The following is a 17,379-nucleotide window of genomic DNA, read 5'->3' on the forward strand; positions in this document are numbered from 1 at the left end:
AATTGTCAGAATAACAGCTGCTGGCACCCATGTAGAAAGCACAGAAAATATGAACAGTTGGTGGGCAAGGTTCTTGGGCACAGTAAAGGGTACGGAGGAGGCCTCTCCAGGTGAGTCACCTGGGAAGGTTGGTGACAGGTGAGAGGAGTTGGCACAACAGGCAGGTGGGTGGTGTGCACCTTGGCCAGGTGCAGTAGCTCACGCCTGTAATTCCAACACTCTAGGAGGCTGAGTTGGGCAGATCACCTGAAGTTAGGAGTTTGAGACCAGCCTGGTCAAGATGGTGAAATCCTTTCTCTACTAAAAGTACAAAAAATTAGCTGTGTGTGGTGGTGGGCAGCTGTAATCCCAGCTATACTCGGGAGGCTAAGGCAGGAGAATCACTTGAACCTGGGAGGCAGAGATTGGAGTCAGCTGAGATTGCGCCACTGCACTCCAACCTGGGCAACATGAATAAACTTCCGTCCCTAAATAAATAAGTAAATAAATAAAGGGCTGGAAATCTTGAGGGGAGGCAAGACTGAGAAAGGGGAACCTGGAGCAGATATTGATGTCCAGGGCAGATATTGATGTCCAGTGCACAGACTGGGTGAGAAGTGAGGAAGTGGAGGCCTAAGCCCAATGAAAGAGGGGAGGGAAAGGGCTGATCCTGGGGCAGTTGGGCACCAGGCCTGAGTCAGTTTCCTGTGGCTCCTATAATGAATGACCACAAGCTCAGTGGGGCAAACAGTGTGGACTTAGTATCTTATAGTTCCAGAGATGGGCAGTGGAAATGGGCATCCCTGGCTAGATTCAAGGTGTTGTCAGGTCTGTGACCCACTTGAAGGCCTTAGAGGAGAATCCATTTCCTGGCGTCTCTGGCTCTGAGGGGCTGCCCACATTCCTGGGCTCACAGCCCCATCCTCCATTCTTAAAGTCTTGGAAGAGACCTGCTGCTACCATCTTCCACACTGGGTCCACCCAGACAGTCCAGGATATGTGCCTCATTTCCAAAATCAGCTTAACAAACTGAAACCCACCTGTAACCCTAAGCCCTCTGTTACATGTATAGTAACGTAGCCATGAGATGTGGGGATTCGGCTCTAGGCATATTTGGAGCTGTTATTCTGTCTTCTATACATCAGTGCAGAACAAAGGCTGATGACTCATGGGAAATGTGCCAGAACTGGTACCAAATGGGATGTGGCTGGAGGCACCACTGAGCCTTGGTTCTGCTGTGTCACACACCATCCGCAAATTTAGTGTTACAAAACAACTGATTTGTTATGTGCACAGAATCTCTGGGTCAAGACTTCAGCCAGAGTATGGCAGGGACAATGTGTCCCTGCTCCATGAGATCTGAGGCCTCAGCTGTGAAGATTCACACATGAGGGTGGCTGCACGGCTGGGGGCTGGAGCCTGCTGAAGGAACCTTGTCTGTGTGGCTGGCAGTGGTTGCTGGCTTGCCTGGGACCTGGATGGAAACTTCTGACTCGCAGCTGGGTCAGCTACAGCTGGCCTCTCCACCTGGCCTTGGTGTCCTCACAATATGACCACTTCTAGGAAGTGGAACTTCCTGTGTGTTGACTGAGGGCTCCAAAGGCTGTTGCTGGGTGTCTAGTCCCAGCCATGGAGGTGGAATCTGCATTGCCTCAGAGGTCACATCGCAACATTTCTGCGATTTTAAGAAAGTTGATTCTTAAAATCAACTTAAAAGTTGAATCATTCTGTTGATTTTAAGAAACTTACCAGCCAGGTGTGGTGGCTCACACCTGTAATCCCAGCACTTTGGGAGGCCGAGGCAGGAGGATCACCTGACATCAGGAGTTTCAGACCAGCCTGGCCAACATAGTGAAACCCTGCCTCTACTAAAAAAAAAATACAAAAAATAGATGGGCATGGTGGTGCATGCCTGTAATACCAGATACTCAGGAGGCTGAGGGAGGAGAATCACTTGAACCCAGAAGGTGGAGTTTGCAGTGAGCTAAGATCACGCCATTGCACTCCAGCCGGGGCAACAGAGAGAGACTCTGTCTCAAAAAAAAAAAAAAAAAAACTTACCATCCTCTCCACCTCCCTAATTCACAGTGAGGAATATTGGATTTCATCTCCTAATGATGGAGTGACATGGACTGAGAAGAGCCTGCAGGATTGGAGAGGCTGAGGCATCCATCTTTGGAAAAGCAATCCACCACATTCTTTTAGGATCCCAGCAAGCCCAGACCTCAGCAGGAATGCAGGCGGTTTCCAGCTCAACCCTCATTCTAGGGTTGCCAGATTTAGCAAGGAAAACTACAAGACATCCAGTTAACTCTGACTTTCATGTGAACAATGATTGAAAGTAGAGTTATGCCCATGCAATATTTGGGATATACTTATGCTAACAAATTTGGTGTTTATCTGACATTCAATTTTCACTGGGCTTTTCTACATTTTATCAGGCAACCCTACTCCATGCAGAATGTCCATTTAAAAATATGTTGATCATCATCCCTGGACATGAGGGAGGAGAAAGAGTAACAAGGAGGCAGCTTTTAAGAGGAAACGCTTGCAGAGGGAGGCTAAAAGACCCAGACCCGGGGTGGTTAAGCCTGCTTATTCCTTGGCCCACCTCAGAGCCAGTGTGATCTTTTTCTCTTTCCACAGTCTGTAAAAATACCTCCTAGCCTTCTGGTAATTAATGGGAAATGCAGAACCCATTCTTCTGATGAGCTTTCAATTAGCCTGTGTCTAATTTTCAAATGCTCATGAATAAATGATTAACTCAGATCAGAAACAAAAATCAAAGACCTCACCTGCTCATAAACAGAAAGGTGTGAGAGATTACCTCATCATCACTTTCACAGACTGCACCATCGCTGCCGTCCTCATGACCCAGAAAACAAGACTCATCAGCCGTTGCTGAACATCTTCTCTGAGAGACACCATCATGAATTCCCTCATCCTTTGAAGAACTCACTGGCTAGTTTCTATTATTTTCTGAACAACACAAACCAGCAGATGGGTGGGTGACCAGCCCAGGGTCCCACAGCCAGAAAGCAGCAGAGCATGAAGGATTCAGCCTGGGTCCTCCAGCCCAGGTCCTTGGATCTTTCATAGGAATCACTTTTGTCCCTACATTTCTTCAAGCCTCACAGTCTTTTTGCCTTGTGAGGTCATAAAAGTGAACTAAGGTGGACTAGCACTGGGTTGAACAGGTCCCTTTGGCTGCTACAGTAGCATAAATATTGTCCCTCCAATTATGTCGAAGTCCTAATCCCTGGTAACCCTGAATGTGACCTTGTTTTGGAAACAGGACCTTTGAAGGTATCATCAAGGACCTCCAGATGAGATCATCCTGGCTTTAGAGTGAGACCTAAATCTCTTTAGAGCTTTAGGTCTCTTTGATGTACTTAAAAGAGAAACGAGGGGATGTTGGGAGACACCGCAGAGAGGGAAGAAAGCCATGTGGAGACGGACACAGGTTGGAGTGATATTTCTACAGGTCAAGGAGTGCCAAGGCTTGCTAGCAGCCACCAGCATCAAGGAACAAGCTGTGGAAGGGATGCTCCCACAAAGGCCCCAAAGGAAATGACCCTGGTTTCAGATTCCTGGCCCTCTGAACAGCAAGCCCTTGGATTTCTGCTGTTACAGCACCTAGCTTGGGGCCCTTCATCACAGTAGCCACAGGAACATGGAGGCTGTCTCTCTCAGGCCTGCCATCTGCTCAGCTGCTCAGCTCCATCCATGTGATCCCCAAAACCAAAGCCCCGTGTTTCTTTCACCACGGAAAACACATGGCTGTAGCTTCCTTTCTTTGTATGTGAGATGCAAATGGAGATTTGCGATTCTGTGTGTGCCTCTGCCTGCCCACCTGGCGCTGGAGAAAAGACAAATCATGTCACCAAGCCCCCTACTGGGGTCTTCAGAGGGAAATTTAGAGTAACATGAAGTCATTGTGCTCTTCTTAGTCACATAATAAAAATTACAGTTTTTATAACTCGAACAACCAAAGCACTTAAATCAACTCCAGGAGTGAGCCGGCCAGCCACTTGTCAGCATGGCTCCTGAGAGAAAGCGGAAGGGGGCATGTGTCTGGGAGGATGAGAAATCATTCGCTAAGTAAGAAGCTCACTGAGTTTAAATCAAAACCCAGCACCTTTGGTTTTAGACAAACTTTTAAGTCTTACAGTTCCTGTTTTCCTGTGTGCAAATACCCCTAGGAAAGAGTAGAAGCAGAACTGAATTTTGCTGCTTTGTTTCTTTCTTAGAGTAAATTCTACTGTGTCTCCTCCAGCCCTGGCCAAACTTCAAATATGAGGAAAATAAACACTGTCATATATCAGCCAGCCAGTTCCCCGTGACTCCTGCCTGCCAGCCCCTGCAAAGGCAGGTCTGGCGCTGCATCCTGTGGTAACTACCTACGAAGCCAGCTGAACTCTTTTTCCCCTAAACTTCAGAAAGTGCCAGAATCACCCCGGAGCACCTGAGTGCGTGTCCTGTGAAGACAGCAAGGAAATGGGAGAGGATTTGAAGGATCTGCTTAAGAGCGGCTTTGAAGACCTCCAACAGGGTGAGAGCCAGCTCAGCACAGAGCCAGCCCAAAGAGGGAACATTTTTCTAGTAAGGATTATCTTTAATTTGCATTGCAACTATAGCACAAAAGGAAGGGGCAGCTGTTGAGACCGGGGCATAGGTGAAATGAAAACGTATTGTTTCCCTCCATCTTTCCACCCCAGCAGGGCCACGGTTCTCCAAGACAGACACTCTCTAGGTGAAATCTGTGGAATTTTGGAAACAAGATAAAAAACGTCCTAGAGTGCATTGCACATTCTCCTTTCTTTTTTTAAATTTTTTTTTAAAGAATGAAAGAGAGAAAGAAAAATAAAGTTAAGAAAAAGAATGAAAAAGAGGAAGAGAAAGAGGGAGAGAAAACGGGAGTCTTGCTTTATTGCCCAGGCTAGAATGCAGTCTAAAAATGAGTATTGAAAACCTCTTTTGTGCCAATAATTGTGCTTAGTAATGGGGACAGGAAGGAATAAGGGAGGAAAATAACAAACAAGCAGTCAACCAATATTTCATTTAATCCTGTGAAATGCTATGCAATTACTGAGGAGTGATTTACTTCCAATTATGCAGTCACTTTTAGAGTAGGTGTGATGTGGTACTGATAAGAATGTATGTTTTGTGTATTTGGGGTGGAGAGTTCTGTAAATGTTTATTAAGTTTACTTGTTCCGGGTCTGAGTTCAAGTCCTGGATATCCTTGTTAATTTTCTGTCTCGTTAATCTAATATTGACAATGTGATGTTAAAGTCTCCCACTATTATTGTGTGGGAGTCTAAGTCTCTTTATAAGTCATTACAAACTTGCTTTATGTATCTGGATGCTCCTGTATTGGGTGCGTATATATTTAGGATCATTATCTCTTCTTGTTGCATTGATCCTTTTACCATTATGTAATGTCCTTCTTTGCCTCTTTTGATCTTTGTTGTTTTAAAGTCTATTTTATCAGAGGTGAGAATTACAACTTCTGCTTTTTATTTATTTATTTATTTTTGCTCTCCATTTGGTTGGTAAATCTCACCATGGAGCCAGGCAGGCGTGGTTCAGGCTCTCTGGGGTTTGGGTTTGTGGGCTTCGTTTCCTTTCTGTCTGCTGCTTGCCCTGTGGGTGTGGACAGCAGGAAAATGAACCCAAGACCCCTTGCCATGGCTGTGCTAGTCACTCATTTTTAACCTGAGCAAGTTCTGATTTATTCTAAGCCACCTGCCTTCACCAGTGAAATGGAGATAATGTGGATAATGCTTTGCTGGGTAGTTTCGAAGATCAAATAAGGTGGTGTAGGTCAAGATAACAGCATCGACTGCCATGGATTGAGTGCCTGCCGTGCCTGGGCACCATGCTAAGTGCTTTACAGGCGGGGCACTGATTTGCTCCCATATTACATTGGAGGGCAGGGAGGCGCAGAGAGCCAAGGGAACCTGTTCAAGGTCATATGGTGCCGTAAGGAGCCAGGACTCCAGCCCACATCTAAGCTAGTGCTCTGACTCATTATGCATTTTTATAAAGGGCCAGATCGTAAATATTTTCAACTTGGCAGGTCTGAGTGGAAAACATGAACTCAGTGAAAGTGTTTTTTCTATTCTCTCCACTCACAGCATTCAACACAGAAGACCTCTGTGATCAAATGTGGCAGGGAGGGGTTTCCCACACACACAAAGCAAGCAATGAATTCTGCAGCAGGCACCAGCTGGGTGTCCTCTAATGCAGTTTCATGGAGACAGCATCAGGTCCCACAGGTTGAGGGCTGAGTCCCCGAGACTGCTCCCCACCCAGTTCCAGTGCCAATCATAAGCCCCAGGCTGTTTTGCCAGTGCTTCTGACAGAGGGGATATAAATCGGAGTTCCCCAAAGCCCTTCTGTGGGCTTAGTGAATTCACTAGAGTGACTCACAGAACTTGAGGAAACACATTTAACAGTTTGTTACAAAGGGTATTTCAAAGGATACAAATAAACAGCCAGATGAAGAAACAGGTAGTGTGAGGTCTGGAAGGGTCTGAGTACAGGAGCTTTTGTCTCCGTGGATTTGGGATGCATCAGCTGTCTGGCACGTGGATGAATTCTTGTTCACCTTCCTGCCTCCTGGAAGCTCCAAAACCCTGTTCTCTTGGGCTTTTGATAGAGACTTTGTTAGATAGGCATGATTGACAACCATGTAGAAATGTGACTGGACAAAAGGAATCTGATCTAATATTAATGGATTGAGTGGGGAACCCCAGCGAGGCCTGTCTGTTCAGATTCTTCTTGACCTCCCCTCACAGCATTCTTTCTTCCAGAGTATGGGACAGAACCCATTCTGAAATGGGCTTCTTGTTACAATTAGACAAAGCAGGTCAGAAAATATTTTTATTGCTAGCTCCAAAACAGAGGCAGGGGACAATTCCTGCTTCCAGGAGAAAAGGGAGCAAGTGAAAGGAGGGAAGGGAAGGTCAGAGAGATTCGGTTTCTAGGCCTGTTCCTGAGGCCTAAAGCATGCAATACAATAATGAATGAAAACCTCTATCTGTCTGTCTATCTATCTATCTATCTATCTATCTATCTATCTATCTATCTATCATCTATCTACCTACTTACCTAGATATTATGTACATTGTAAATATATAAAACATAATATCACCACAGGTCTCTCTTGTATCTACTCAATTATTCAGCTCTGCCACTGTAGCACAAAAGCAGCCACAGACAATCCATGAACAGATGGGTGTGGCTGTGTTTCAACACAACTTGATTTACAAGACAGGCCATGGGATGGGGAGAGACTGCGTAATGGATGAAGGGTCTGTCTTTGTCCATGCGGGCTGCTGTAACACAACACTGTAAACTGGGTGGCTTGTAAACAATGGGAATTTATTTCTTACAATTCTGGCATCTGGCAAGTCCGAGATCAAAGGGTTGGCAGATTCGGTGTCTGGAGGGCCCCACTTTCTGGCTCAGAGACCATGCTGCATGCGTCCTTGCATGAGGGAAGGGGAGAACTCTGGCCTCTGCAGCCCCTCATAAAGGTCCCCATTTCATTCATGAGGGCCTCACCTTCATGACTGAATCACCTCCCAAAGGCCCCACCTCCTAATATCATCACATTGAGGATGAGGGTTCAATATATGGATTTCAGAGGAACATGAGCAATGAGTCCATAGGAGGGTTTTGCTGTGGACTGTTGGCAATGCCTGGAACTAGGTCAACAGGTACATTGGGAATGTACTAAGTGCCAATGAATTACTGGCTTTAGGATGGCTAATGTTACATGAATTTCACTTCAATAAATTATTTTTAAAAATCAGGTAATGGATTCAATTTGGCCCACAGGCTCTAGTTTGCTGACACTGGCAAGCTGTCCCTGGTCCCAAACTAGGTTAGAGGAAGATATTTGAGAGAAGTTAGAGATTGAGTCTTTATCAGCACCTTAAGTTGATGAATTCTATATAGACAGAGGCACTTGGGTCAGGAAGGAGGAATCCATAGTACGGGTGTTCAGTGTCAGCCATAGTGGTTTGCACCATGGCTGTGGCAAGTACCACCAAACAAGTCATCCCACGAAAATCATTTAGTATCTCTGGTTTCACTTTGAAGGTCTTTAAGATGGGGACAATAAGGATTCCTTCTTTATGGAGTTAAAAGGATCAGCTGAGTTAATACAGGTGAATTATCCAGACAGGGCCCAATGCATAAATGTCTCACATAAGAGTTTGCAATCAGTTTAATTTTAATAAATGAAGGAGCTTTCCTTACCCTCGAGCTGCTTCTTTCTAACCCGAGAACTCCCCCAGGCAGCTCTGTTTGTTCAGAGTTGGCATAAGCAAGCTATGGGTAGGCATCCTAACAAAGGCAGTCAGGGAAGCTCCAGGCAGATGTGGCTTCTTCCTGGGAGGTGCTGTGAGCAAAGCCCACACCTGATAACTCCTGTTTCTTATGAGTTAGAGCCACACACATGGCCTGAATTTCTCTATTCTTCAGGGCTCAAAGCCCAGTCAATGCCCAGCTGACAGTGGGAGAGGCTTCTTCTTGGCCACAGAAGGCTGGCCTTTCCTTGGGTGTGCGTCAGAGCTCAGGATAGAAACTGACCATGAACTGGAACTGGTGATGAAGAATTTGGTAAGGTGGTATTTTCCAGATGTAGGCAGGTTGAAAGAACCCTTGGCTGATAACAGTGGAGGAACCACTTCTGCCCCAGTGCCTGTAGGAGCAAGGAGGGTAGCAGTTATGGTAATTGAGAGAGGGGAGCCATGAGGAGCCACAGCTCCCTGGAGCCAGTCACCTGATAGAAACAGGGCTTCAGAAGAAGGATGTGGACAACCTGCTGCACTGGAGCAGAGAGAAAACCAGAGGAACAAATGCTTAAACCATTCTTCATTCTCAGATGGGTTCTCCCTTGAGGGGCCAAAGCCAGACAGCAGCCCCTCCAGGTTGAGGCCACCTCCACAGCAACCATTTCAGCCAACAGTGAAAGTTCAACAAAAGTCCTAGGGAAGGTTCTGATTGGCCAGGATGGAGTCTTCACTGTTGCCAGTGGGAGAAAGCATTCTGATTGGCTAATCCTGGTGTACAAAAGCGTTCAGACAAGAAAGACAAACTCAGAGGCCCAAGGATAAAGGAAGAGCAGGTGGCAGAGGATGATTATATCTGCTGACATCCACCACACTCGTTTTTTTTTTCCTCAGAAAATGGCTGTTCCAGCCTTCCTTACCTGGATCACCAGCATTTTGCAATGACCTTCCCCAGAAGCCTACAGATCTCCCCATCTCCCCCTCCCACTCTTTCTTCTCCTCTCTTTTCCTATCTCTTAAAGAATAGACTGTTTTTAGAGCAGCTTTAGAGTCACAGCAATATTGAGTGACAGATACAGAGATTCCCCGTATATAACCTGTTCCCACACATGCACAGCCTTTCCTGTCATCAACATCCTTCACCAAAGCAGTGTATTTGCTACTATTGATAATCCTACATTGACAGGTCGTTATCACCCAAAGACCATAGTCTACATAGGGCTTACTCTTGGTGGTAGACCATCTATGGGTTTTGACAAATGTATGATGAAATGTATCCATCATTACAGTGTCATGCAGAGCAGTTTCACTGCCCTAAAAATCCTCAGTATGCCACCAATGCTTCCTGCCCTCCCTCCAAGCCCTGACAACTACCGATCCTTTTCGTTTGTTTGTTTCCATAAAAGGTTTGCCTTTTCTAGAATGCCACATAATTGAAGTAATACAGTATGTATCCTTTTAGATTGGCTTCTCTCGCTTAGTAATATGCATTTAAGTTTCTTCCAAGGCTGTATGCAGTGGCTCATGCCTGCAATTCCAGCACTTTGGGAGACCAAGGCAGGCGGATCACCTGAGGTCAGGAGTTTGAGACCAGTCTGGCAAACATGATGAAACCCTGTCTCTACTAAAAATACAAAAATAAGCCAGGCATGGTGGCATGCACCTGTAGTCCCAGCTACTTGGGAAGCTGAGGTAAGAGAATCGCTTGAACTCGGGAGGTGGTTACAGTGAGCCAAGATCACACCACTGCACTCCAGCCTGGGTGACAGAGTGAGACTCCATCTCAAAAAAAAAAAAAAAGTTTCTTCCAAACACTAACTCCATTGTCTGAATGAACCATTGTTCATTTATCCATTCACCAACGGAAGAATATCTCAGTTGCTTCCCAGTGCTGTCACTAATGAATAAAGATATCATAAGCATCCATAGGCAGGTTTTTGTGTAGTCACACATTTTTATCTCATTTAGGTAATTACCAAAGATTGAGGTTACTAGATTTTATGGTAAGACTACAATAGTTTCCCCTTATCCTAGGGGGGCATGTCCCAACAACCCACAGCAGATGACTAAAACCACATGCATTTCTTCTTCCTTCTTCACAATTTCATGAATAGAAGATTCGTTTTTACTGTAGGTCTTAGCAACCTCAGCATACTATATTTTTTTCTTTCCTTATTAAGTCTAGAGCTTTCACCTTTTCACTTAAAGAAAGTACTTTATAACTTATCTTCAGCATATCTGAATTGCCAGCATCAATAATCTTGCCCTTTGGGTCCACTATTAAGTAAAATAAGGGTTACTTGAACACAAGCACTGTGAGGCTGTGACAGTCAGTCTGATTACCAAGACAGCCACTAAGGAGCTGAGAAGCAGGCAGCTTTAGGCTGTGTGAAGACCCTGGATGAGGGATGGTTCACATCCCAGGCGGGACAGAACAGACAGTCAGAGATTTCAACATGGTACTCAGAATGGGGTACAATTTAAAACTTATGATTGTTTATTTGGAGAATTTTCCATTTATTATTTTCACACCATGGTTGACTGAAGCAGCATAAAGAGAAACTGTGGACAAAGGAGATTATTGTGCGTTTAGCTTTGTAAGAAATTGCAAAAATGTCTTCCAAGACAGTTGAATTCTTTTGCATTCCCACCAGCAGAGGATGGGAGTTCCTGCTGCTCTGCTTCCTTGCCAGCAGCATTCAGTGTCATCAATGTTCAGGATTTGGGGTGCTCTAGCAGGTGTGTAGCATCCTTGTATTTATTTATCCTAAATGTGAATTAAGTGCCTCTCCTAGTTTCTCAGAATAGGATTAAAATCATGCTATTTTGGTATTCATCGCAGCTCATGGAAAGGTGGGAGGGACAGGAAGTAGTTGAAGGAAGGCTGTGATTTTAAGCCAAGTTCCATCACAGGGGTCAGTCTCCACGAGACGTGCTTCTCCTTAACCCTCAACTGAACACCAGGTTTCTTGACCAGCCCTCCCAGACTGCATCCCATGTCCCACCTGTCATCCTAACTCTTATTATGGGTCTGACCACCTTAAATCTTTGGGAACCAACAGAAATACCTATCCACCTCTAGCGCAGTGCACACACACTCAAACAAGTCCAGCTCTCCAGACACACCACCAACTCCAGATGAATTCTGTTCACAGTGCTGACAGCCCTTCAGATGATGGTGCAGTGATTTCACTTCTCATGGATCAGAATCTCTCCATTCCTCAGCAGGGTTTGGGATTCCTCTTTGCAAAATCAAAAGGTTCATTGAAGTGCTTTGTGATTTTTTTTTTTGGTTAATTTTTTTTTCTGAAAAAAAAAATTAGGAGGATTGATACTCCTCCTAAGGATGGACTCAAAAATTTCTGCAAGCTTAAAAATAGCCTGTCTCCCTTCATACCCATCAAGTATTCAAAAACATGAAATTCAGGCTCAGAATATCCAGTTTGCAGAAGGAAATATTACAATATTAAAGTTAAATTATTGTGAAAATCTATTTTCTTCTGGGAAGAATTAACCTCTGATGTGGCATGATGTTTTCTAGAAAAGCATCTCAATTTCACCTGTTCGTAAGGAATCGTAGCTGGACCTCAGAAGGCGACAGGTCGGGAGCTCTGCTGCTTTGGCCAAATCCATTCTCTGTTCTTCCACCCGTGTCTGGAGATGCATTATAATTAATCCCTCCTGAGTTTGGATTTCTATTTTTCTGACTTTTTAAAAAGTATTTTTTTAATAGATGAGCTTTCTCTGCCACCCGCAGTCAAGTCTTTGCAGTGTCTGTAATCACAGGGGTATGAAATCAGAACAACGGAGATTTTGCTCTGAGCTTCTGCATCCCTAGCAGTGGGGACGCTTTGCCCAGCAGATTTAATTGGTACCTTTGAGTTCTGAAGATAATGCTACTCCATTATCTGCTATTGTAAAAAACATTTTATGATTTCAGAGAAAACCATTCGTGTGTGTGTGTGTGCGCGCGTGCGTGCGTGCTCGCATGCGCACGTGTGCCTCTGCACAGACTGGTTCTTCTTTCCTTTCATTTGGTAATGTTTACCACATATTTTGGAACTGCTGATTTCAGTCAGGAAACAAATCACAATCAATATGGGCATTAAGTATCGATCCAAGAGGCAGAGCAGTCCATGAAGGGGACCAGCCGGCAGCTGCTTCTCTATCCAGTGTTCCCTTGGACTTTAAGTCATCCCCTGGGCCATCAGGATCCCCATCCCACTTCCCATGAAGCCTGGATGGCCACAGGCCTGAAGAGCCTGAAAAGCTTCAGATCTCTCTGGCCCTGCTGACTGCAAAAGGTGACATCCTCAGGGGATGTGCATACCCTGAACTGTCTTTTCAGAAGCACATTTGTCCTGTTGGCCTCTCCCCATGTCTTCAGAGTTGCAGGTGCCAGGAGACATCCGGCCAGGACTAAAGAACTCACTTCCAACTTACAGGGAACAGTTATGAAAACAGTAGGGAGGGGTCTTTGTTGGAGTGCTGTTGATCGTTGCTGCACCCAGGAGCGAGTAGAGCATCCACACCGCAGCAAACTGCAATGTGGAGGCTGATTCCAGTGAAATTGCTGTCCAGACAAAAGGAGCCCTGGTGCAGTTTTCACTATAGGTGGCTGATTTTGGAGCACAACAGTTTGAAAGGACTGAGAAAGAAAGATCCACAGACATAAAATATTTTCCATGTGATTTCAGAGGGATTCTATCTTTCCTGAAGCCTCACTTTGGGCCCCAAGTTCAGAGCTCTTATTCTCTCAGATCTGCTCTGAAACCAACATGCTCATTTATCCCCTGATTTACTTAACACACACCAATTGAGGGTATATTAGGTACCAAGCATTAGTGACACCTGAGTGAATAAGACAGGCGGATCCTGTCCTTTGGGGGCTTACAGTTTGTTGAGAGAGAACACACTGTAAGCCAATAATGAACAAGTAGGGAGTTATAAAATGCACAGGTGCTATAAATAAACGTAAATTATTACTAATAGAAATGAGCTGGTGCTGACATGGGTGGTCATGTACTCAGAATGCTGGTCCAGAATGGTCTCTGTGAGGAGGTGGCATTTAAGCCAGTCTGTGAGAGGATGAGGACAAAGATCTCAAGGTCAGGAGGAACTGGGCATGGTCCAGCACGGAGTAGAGGCCAGTGTAGTTCTTCCCAGGGATCCAAGGGGTGAAGGGGAGAAGCGAACAGAACGGAATTGTGCAGAGTCCTGCAGGACGGGTTGGGGTTTGGGATTTTCTTCTAAGTCTGATAAGAAGCTAAGCATGGATGTGACCTATGGCCCATTTGAGGTTTAAGACTCCTCTTCACCTGTAGTGGAGTGAGCTGGAAGGGGCAGAAGTGGGGAAAGCTAACTAGTGCAGTTATCCTGGTGGGGCTGATGGCAGCTTGGACTTGGGTGGCTGCAGTGGTGAGACCAGTGGGCTAGGGGAGGTCCCCAAATGCCAGTGAGAGCTCTACTCTGGCCAGTGTCTAGGCTCTTGATGCCCTCATGAGTAAGAATTCAAGGATGGGTTGAAAAATGGTTAAACGATGGAGATTTATTGCAAAGAGAAAAGCTTGCACTCAAGACGGGAGTGCAAGGATACTCGAGAGAGTCACATTTGAGGCATTTTGGGAATTCCATCTTTATGGGCTTCTTTAACCAAGGGGTGGAATATTCATGAAAATTCCTAGAAAAATGTGAAGATTTCTCAAAACTGATGTATTTTTACACCATGCAAGTGTATTTGCAGAGCTGTCGTGGCACTGATGGGTGTGGACTTAGAATGCTAATGAGCATATAATGAGGTTCTGGGGGAAACCTGGGTCAAATCCAGCATGATGTTGGGTCCAGTTCTCTTAGCCAGCATGGCCCAGATCCTGCTGTTTGGGGTCTCGTTGGCCCCTTGCTTCTGCCACTATTTCGGCAGTTTCCTTTGCTAATTGTGTGACACTGCTGCCTGGAAGTTTCTAGTCTCTGGTGACCACCTGACCACCCTGTATTACTCATATCTCAGGGTGGATGGAGAGATGTAAAGCAATTTGGGGTACATAGGTGGTGTGCCAGTAAGCCAGCTCTCTGGAATAAACATAGCCCTAAGTGGTAGGGTTTGCTGATTTCCGTGATATAAATACTCCCACCACGGGCTGATCCCACAGCCACAAGTGTGAAGTCATGGCCAAGCTGGGAGGCCTTGTGTGTGGTCCAGCAGCTTCCCCCTGCTGGCTGGGAAGAGAAACCTGAGGCCCATGCATTGGCCACTGTTTGGTTTGCGTCGTTGAAGATGGCAGTTCCCTCAGCTGGGATGGTACAAGAATTCAAGGGACACAGATTTGTGGGTGGGGCAGGGGACCTGCAAACAAGGCCTGTATGGAGCTCCTGATCTCACAGGTGTCTCCATCAGTCCACAGAGCTCTCTCCCCTTAGAAACCTCTTGTACCAGGCCGGTCATGGTGGCTCACACCTGTAATCCCAGCATTTTGGGAGGCCGAGGAAGGTGGATCATGAAGTCAGGAGTTCGAGACCAGCCTGGCTAGTATGGTGAAACCCTGTCTGTACTAAAAATACAAAAATTAGCTGGTTGTAGTGGCACGTGCCTGTAATCAGAAACTGAGGCAGGAGAATGGCTTGAAGCTGGGAGGTGGAGATTTCAGTGAGCTGAAGTTGTGCCACTCCACTCCAGCCTGGCGACAGAGTGAGACCCCCGTCTTAAAAAAAAAAAAAGGAAAAGGAAAAGAAAATAGAAACCTCTTGCACTAGTGTTGGTTCTCAGTCTCTTATTGTAAGCACAGGGCCCTGCTCTCTAAGTGTCTGATCACACAGTTATGCAGAGATCTGTGCAGTAAGTCGTAGCAATGACGGTGCTGGGCTGAAAATCCACAGATCAGGAAATGGGCTGGAGGGTGAAAAGCATGGGGTTACCTGAGTCCTGAATTGCTCAAATGCAGGCCTTCTGACCCAAAAGGGCCCACCTTCTTCTCTAGGTTTTAAGAATTTGCTGATTCTTAAAAAATCTATTCAAAACAGAACATAAAAACGAAACAGACATTTTTTTCTCATTTATTTCTCTGCCCCTGTTTTTCTACTGAATCATTGTTCAAGAGGAGAAGTAGCCTGTGCTGAAAAATGGATAGTTAAATATTCCCTGTATAGTAAGGGGGAGAAATAATGAACCAAAGCGTAAATGCTGCAACACACAAAGACAGCAGCAAATGTGTTCATTTAGAAATGACGCAGGTCGTGTGCTTCGAGCTTTTGTTCTGTGTTAATCCTTCAGGCGCTGGTTAAACCAAGGCGTTGTACGCACGGTGGACCTTGATCTGAGCCCTGCTGAGATCAAAGGCTCAACCCGGAAAGCTTTCTGCTGATTTTCTTGTGTGTCTTCTACCATCTCCAGGCACTTTGAGAGCAATTTCAGAGCAACTGTCAAAGCTAGCAGATGATATTTATATCAGGACGCTGTTTGTACTTATTTATTTAACATCTGTTGGTGGCAGCCAACCTGCCCATTAGGCAGTATTAATAAAATGCACAATGTTAACAAGGTATACAGCAGACTTTTTGCTTATCTTCATCCACTTAACCTAAGACAGAGGTTTTAATCTTCATTCAGGTAAAGCAAGAGGTTAAGAAGAAGCTGAGGGTAGTGGCTCATGTGTGCAATTCCAGCACTTTAGGAGACTAAGGCTGGAGGGAGGATCACTTGAGGGCAGGAGTTTGAGATCAGCCTGAGCAACATAGAGAGACCCTGTCTCTACAAAAAATACAAAAAAAAAAAAAATAGCTGGATGTGATGGTGTGTGCCTGTAGTCCCCAGCTGCTTGGGAAGGTGAGACAGGAGGATCATTTGAGTTGAGCCAAGGAGGTTGAGAGCAGTGAGCTCTGATGGCACTACTGCACTCCAGTCTGTGTGACAGAACAAGACCTTGTTTCAAAAAAAAAAAGAGAGCAAAAACTCAGGAACTCTGGGGTCAGATAGATCCAGATTTGAATTCCTGCTCAGGCTCTTACTCACCGCATGGTATGTGCAGGCTTCTTTCTTTCTTTCTCTCCCTTCCTTCCTTCCTTCCTTCCTTCCTTCCTTCCTTCCTTCCTTCCTTCCTTCCCTCCCTCCCTCCCTCCCTCCCTCCCTCCCTCCCTCCCTCCTTCCCTTCCTCCCTCCCTCCCTCCCTCCTTCCTTCCCTCCTTCCTTCCTTCCTTTCTTCCCTCCCTCTTTCCCTCCTTCCCTCCTTCCTTCCCTTCTTCCTTCTTCTTTCTTCTTTCTTTCTTTCTTTCCTTTTCTTTTCTTTTCTTTCTTTGAGATGGATGGAATTTCACTCTTGTCATCCAGGCTGGAGTGCAGTGGCTCGATCTTGGCTCACTGCAACTGCCACCTCCCGGGTTCCAGCGATTCTCCTGCCTCAGCCTCCTAGTAGCTGGGATTACAGGCATGCACCACCATGCCTGGCTAATTTTTTGTATACTTGGTAGAAAAGGGGTTTCACTATGTTAGCCAGGCTAGGCTGACCTCAAACTCCTCACCTCAGGTGATCCACCCACCTTGGCCCCCCAAAGTACTGGAATTATAGGTGTGAAACATTGCCTATAAAGTTTCTTAAACTCTCAGGGTGTTCATGTTCCTGTCTGTGAAGTGAGAGTCATCTTAGTGCATGTCATAGAGCTGTTCTGAAGATTACAAGTCCAGCTTTCTTCATACTAATGATGGCCATTATCATGATTATTATCTTTATATTCATAACCTGAGTCCAGCGGATACAGGCTACGCACTGGTCATCTTGCCCCCCAACCCCGCACCATTCTCAGAGGTTGTTTGAGCCCACCACGGATGCTGACCCAAACTCCCTAGCGCTCTTGTCAGCTCTGAAATGTCTGCACACCCTGAGAATTTACTTCCTCACAGTCCAGTTCAAGGCTGGGTTTCTCTTTTTCAAATCTCACTTGCTCTTGTCTCTTTCTTCTGACTTAAATGTGAAATCAGGCTCTTTTTGTGTGATACACACACACACACACACACACATGCACACTCACCCACTCACAAAACATCTGTGTGTGTCATAGGCTTTACTGACAATGGAGGGGGCTTGGAGGGCTTTCCCATATGAGAC

The 17,379-nt window shown here is 45.6% G+C and overlaps 1 long non-coding RNA gene across 1 annotated transcript in view; it reads left to right on the plus strand.

The window, feature by feature from the left end:
- The first annotated feature begins 4,320 nt into the window (after positions 1–4,320).
- LOC108591712 (uncharacterized) overlaps positions 4,321–17,379 on the plus strand; it is a 97,680-nt gene continuing 84,621 nt past the window's right edge. Inside the window, exon 1 of the long non-coding RNA XR_001911551.4 lies at positions 4,321–4,581. This is a non-coding gene — a long non-coding RNA (uncharacterized LOC108591712). The remainder of the gene's footprint in view (positions 4,582–17,379) is intronic.

The sequence above is a fragment of the Callithrix jacchus genome, chromosome 5 (assembly GCF_049354715.1).
Source record: "Callithrix jacchus isolate 240 chromosome 5, calJac240_pri, whole genome shotgun sequence".
Classification (NCBI taxonomy): Eukaryota; Metazoa; Chordata; class Mammalia; order Primates; family Cebidae; genus Callithrix; species Callithrix jacchus.